The sequence below is a fragment of the Xiphophorus maculatus genome, chromosome 15, assembly GCF_002775205.1.
Source record: "Xiphophorus maculatus strain JP 163 A chromosome 15, X_maculatus-5.0-male, whole genome shotgun sequence".
Taxonomy (NCBI): domain Eukaryota; kingdom Metazoa; phylum Chordata; class Actinopteri; order Cyprinodontiformes; family Poeciliidae; genus Xiphophorus; species Xiphophorus maculatus.
The window spans coordinates 13,330,832-13,336,842 of NC_036457.1; positions in this window are offsets into that span (position 1 = coordinate 13,330,832).

Sequence of the window (6,011 nt, forward strand, 5' to 3'; positions counted from 1 at the left end):
TGACAAAATGCATAACATACTGTTTGTGGTCGTAACTTTTCAAAATTAGGAAAAGTTTCCTGTGATGGTAAACCTCAATAATCCATGTTGCAAGTGTTTACAATTGAAGTTCGCGATAGTACCAGCAGAGGGAGCCCTGTTCTCAATTTAGAAACACTTCATTCATCAAAACAACATTCAGTGTCTTCTGTTGCTTCTGTATCTTTGTTATTTTGGTTCTTTCATAAAGTCGATCCGTACAGTACAGGAGGGAGATGGTACAGATTTTCTTTAGATATGGAAAAATGCTTGAGGTCATTACAGTCCAAAACATGTCAAAGACATAACAAAGGGACATTGCAATTAGACACAATGAGGCCCAATATCACAAGCACGTGTCTGTTAATTTAGTCTGCGATATTGGCAAAATGTTTTACTGTTCCTGGATGAATGCAGGCTAATCTCTCTTAATATCCCTGCTTTTTAACCAGCTAATCAGACTGTGCTGGTGTAGCCCCTTCTCTTTGCCCTCAGCAAAACAGGATTTGATTGGTGCACAGAAATCTGGAGCCATGGCAACCAGCTGTTTGGCGATTTCTCAGATGGAGGAGGTGGAAGGAGGAGATTGGCCTGTAGATATATACTCGGATACTGGCAGACAGATAAACATGTTGTCTGACAGGGTGGGAGATGCAGAGAGCAAACGACTAGGAATAAAAAAGGACTGTACTCATTCAGCTCCCCTGTGTTTTTATTTCAAGGGGTTTGATCTATCTGAGACTGTCAACCCCCCAGCTGTTGTTTCACACAGATCCCCTCCAGACGAAGACGTCCCATTTCTTTCAGCTCCTCAGGTTTTGTGTACGGTCTATTTTTTCCCCTGTTTTACGTTTGTTTAAATTGCATGTCTCAGAATCCCAGAACAGGATTAACTCGGTAGGCTGGTTAAGCAAAAGGTGAGATCAAGGTTTTATGAATCTGGCTGTGTTCAAATGTTTTGATGAAAGGCTGATTGACCTGTCATTAACTGGAGAAAAGAAATATAGTAAAAGACCCCAAACAGATAAATCTTGATATTTATCGCCCACAGAATGCTTGTTTTACGTTTATTCCATGTACTAAAAGCGAAGACCCTTAAAAACATATATTTCTTTGACTTGAATTAGAATTGGACTGCTTGCCAGATATTTCCCACCCGAGGATGCAGATCCCCTGATTAATTCTAGGGTTCTTCATTGAAGTCTGCACTCGGCTGAGGGTGGGGGGTGGTCTGTCAGGGAATAAGCCGATTGAAGAACTGATTGATTTCTAGAGCGAGTTTCTTCATAGGGTCACTTGGATTAGCGTCTATTTTGTTCACTAGGAAATCAACAAGCTTTTAGGCCTTTGAACATCAGAATAGAGATCAAATATGTTTCAAAAACAAGTGAATTCGTTGCAGATAATCAACCAAGAATCCAGATATTAAAAAAAATCTATTTTTACAGGCTACAACACTAATAAAATAAGTCCTTTTTTATCAAGACTTGTGTAGGTAACAGTATTCTGTAAATTATCTCTTATTGGTAAAAAAATATTCTTCTACATGTGCACCAAATATGTCCTCTGTTTTGATATGTGTGGTAAAAATATCCTCTTTAATTATCTAAATAATTTGCTAGAAACAGATGGCATTGAAGAGAATGATCTGAGCAGACAAAGATCCCCCAGCAGGATTCTTCCCATGTTGTCTAAACAGACTTACCCTTCCTGTGCACAGTCACATTCACAAACACACACACACACACACACACATTAAGCAGTGTACAAGTGGTAAAACGAGTCTCATTCCTTTGTGTTTGCCAACAAAACGCCAATCGCAATGAAGTAAAGGTCTCAAAAACAAGGGGCTCATGCTCCAAACAGGTCAGCAAGCACATGGCTCTGTGCTTGTAATGGTGTCATTAATTGTAAATCCCTGATTTAATCCTTTTTCTGGCTGCAGAGGTATTCTAGTCTGTTTATACAGTAGTGTGAGACTACCAATGTATTGTTTTGATAATAAGCAAAGAGGCTATTTCAACTATAAACCATTACATAAACAACTAAATAGTATATGTACCGACTGAGTCATCACGGCCCGTTGCAGGACTAAATCACCAAATGTTTGGGTTGCCAGTCACTCAAAACTGTTGCCATTTTTGAACAACTTTCATGCTGTGTCATGTGTTGCTGAAACATCCTGTTCAAGTGTTTCTGCAGCTGTGGCTGATTCTCCTGCTCATCAGTTCGTATCCCCAGTCCCTACCCATTCATTTCATCCCAGCCTTTTTTACATTGTGTCTGTTTACAAACCATTTCATAGCTGTTTCCTTTGGTTATGTATTCCAATAGTTACTGTGCTAGAGATACAAAAATCTCATGTACTCCGTATTTCCATTGACAGATAGTTCATGTCTGTGTTGGGTTTGATCGACTCTTGTGAAGTGTGAAAGATTATGATACCTATTCCAAACAAAGAACTTTTAGCAAACTCCTGCTAGTTGATATTGTTTTTGTCTTGCAATTCCTTACAATACACTTAAGCGGATTGTAAGAAGCTCTTGTGAGTCACCAGGCAGGTAGGAACTGAAGCATGATTTTAAAGTGTCCTGTAGCCAAAGTTCCTTTTTCATACCTGGAAAAAAATCAGGTAGTATTCAAATGGAAGGGTGCAAAATGACTTGGGGGGAGAGACTTGGACACACTGCTTGACTTTTAGTTCTTTACAAATCTTGATCCTTTCTTTTTTTTCTACCTGTACAAATATCTACAAATGGTGAGTAAGGAGTTTTCCCATTGTAAGTCAGTATGTCATATACAGTACTATAACTATTCTTGTCCTTTGAAAGAGATAACCAGGATAAAGTAGAAATTGTTTCACTGTCAGTTCTAATCTAAACAGGTACAGTTTGTAGTTCTTGTAAGTAAACCAAAACATTAGCTATCAAGCACAACATTCTCAAAGTTAGGAATCAGAATGGATCATGCTACTCTTGCCGTTTGCCACTGAATGAAATGTGTTGAAATACTCAAGAAAAGAAGACAATCTCTTAAATGCAGAGTAAATATTCAGAAGGGAAGATTTGCAAAGACCTGGACATTTCAGGCTTGGAGTGATTTAAATCTCAGTGGAAACATGCAAAAAGGTCTGCATGTAAATCTAAACACATCTTGATTTCAGGGCCTGGAGTCTATTAAAATATTTTACAGGCCTATTATCACTTGTCTATCTCATTAAAGAAAAACCTTTGGTCAGACAAAAAGCTTAGAATTTAATTAAATTTGACGTGAACATATACGAGGCGGGTTTGGATTCATTGTTTCATTAATTTAGCATGAAAACGTGCTGTCCTGTGCTCTTAAGTGCATTTTTATGGTTACAACTTTACTGCGAAGTGAAACTTCAGTGATTTTTCAGGACGACATACAGTACTTCCCTGTTTCTGTGATGTTCATAAAGTATCCCATCATAAAATCATGAATCTACTTTAACCTGCTTTTACTAAAGTGGCTTTAAATCGGTTCTAAACACAGCAGCCGTACTAGTAAAGGTAAAGCAGAAAATGATTTAGCAGACTGTGATGTTGAACGTGCCTACATTTTTTCATGCTTGGAGTTGGAACATTTATGTGTAGAGTAAAAAATAGAATGGGTCCATTGTAGTGAAATTAAAAGGATTTCCCTTGAGATTTCAACCAACTCTCTCAATCCCCCACCAACACACACACACACACACAAAGATATACACAGGGTCTGTAGAAGTAGAACACGTGTATGTAGTATTTATAATGTAGAGGAAAGAGGACGTCGTTTTAAGTGGTTTGCTGGAGTAAATGTCACGGTCGAGTAGAAATAGAGTAGTAGTAAGTAAGTATCCAGATCTCATAATGCTGCTGGAAATATAACTGTAATCCGCTTTGTAAACCACAACTACCTATTTCCTGCTACTTAGTGTTGATCTATCCTTTAAAATTGACTTAAAACACATCAAAGTTTGTGGTTGTAATGTGACAAAATACGTAAAGGTTGAGGGTTATTGGTTAATTTTCAAGACACTGTATCACAGTGTGTAGCTTAAATGCATAGAATGTCTCAGAGGTAATAGACAGTGAATTGCCTGTCATGTGAATGATGAAGCAGGCCCACAGCAGCATGAAGAATCGTCTCATTTATGTGATGTTGTGCGAGTTCCACAGTGGCGGACATGGATGGTTTGTCCTTCAACTGGGGACCGTTTGGAGATGTTGTCAGTGCCACTCTCCATCTCTCGCTATTTGTCAACTCTCTCTGCGCTGCCCCTGTCAAAAAGCATCTTTTTAATCTTCATTCCCTCGCTTCTCTGTTTCTGTCTCTGTACAGTACTGTCATGATGGATCACCTTATCTACGAGGGAGATGATGGGGAAAACAGGAAAGTAATCTGTAGCAGTAGAAAATGTAGTATTGAAGGAGAGACTGTAAACTGGAAGAGGGGAAAGGACTATATGCAAAAAATTATATTGAGTTCATTTGGGATATTTTGCTTGGGGATGTATCCGCTTCTATTTCGTTCCCGAGAAATGCTCAGCTCTGACAGTACAGTCTGCCAGCAGCTATCAATAAGGGCACATTTGTCCTTTCACATTATGTCATGGACCCAGACAGGCTCCAATCTTCTGCCAAACAGCTATCATCTTTTCACATCGGCTTTACCCCACTTGAGCACCATGACCGAGCGTGCTGGTCCAGTGCTCGTTGGTGTGCAGCCAGCTTACTGAAGCGAGCCCTCCGAGTGGTGAGGGAGGCTCCTGTCTTTAGCTATTCTCCTCACATTCACCTTGCAGTCCCAATTATTCAAGGCGGCACGCATGCATGAGCGCTGCCTGCCAGGCCCAGCTGTGAAAAGTGGGTCATGAAATTTAAAGGCACAAGCAGCCCCCTTTTCAGCGCTTGATTGTGACGGCACCAGTCTGGCACCGGTCTGTGACGGCATTGGTCTCACCACCCCAGTAACATTCAGCAGTGTGTTTGTGTGCAGGTGTGAGGCCCTGTCTGTTTCGCAGAAGGTTTTCTTCTTACAGAATAAATCGGTAAAGATGCAAAACCATCACTTTCACTTTCTCTTGGTGGGAAAATAAGCGGCCACATTTTAACGTTCTATAAACTGATCCATATCCACTATAAACTATACTTCTGTTTTGGTCTCTCTTTGAACATAAGACTTCAATGAACATTTCTACCCAGCAACAGGGTACAGTAGGCCAGTAGGCTAGCCCATATGGGGGGTAGACGTCTCACTGAGGAAAGCTACTCATGCACACACTGAGCAATAATGTCATACCCGAATGAGCTCTTTACAGAACCAGACAGCGTATGGGGCTGTCCTACTAATCTACTGCCAACTATAAAGATGTAATGTGCTCCTTGTGCTACAACACACTCATGTGGAAGAATATCCCATTCCTAAAGTTGCAAATGGATGCATTATGAGTATTCATGAGTACAGTAGTCTGACATTTATACCTTTTAGTATAAATAAATACCAACAGGCCAGAATCGCATTCCTCTGTAAGAAAATTGCACACACAGGAAATTTTTTTTCAAACAATACACAAGTATTCTGCATTTTTTATTTATTTTCATTATCAGCAAAAAACAAACCACACACCACATTACATTTTATAAACAGGAATACTCATTGTGGATGTATGAAATAAAATTTCAGCTTAAAACCTGAATAGGTTATTCCTAGCATCAGTGATAAAAGCAATAGCATTAATCATTGTAAATGTATAAAAAGGAAAGTGTTTAAATTTATGAAATAATAAAAAAAAAACACAACTTTGGGCAAAAAGAATTTCCTCTCAACATGCTACTTTAAAAATTCATGCAAATGTAAAGCTTTCTAAAACAGTCACTTTCAAAACACTCTCCACATGAAATCCAATAACTTAGAAAATATCAGCCTCTTGTCCCTGAACTGATCCTTGAGAGAAAATAGTTTAGATGACCTCAACAAAAACCCAAAATGTT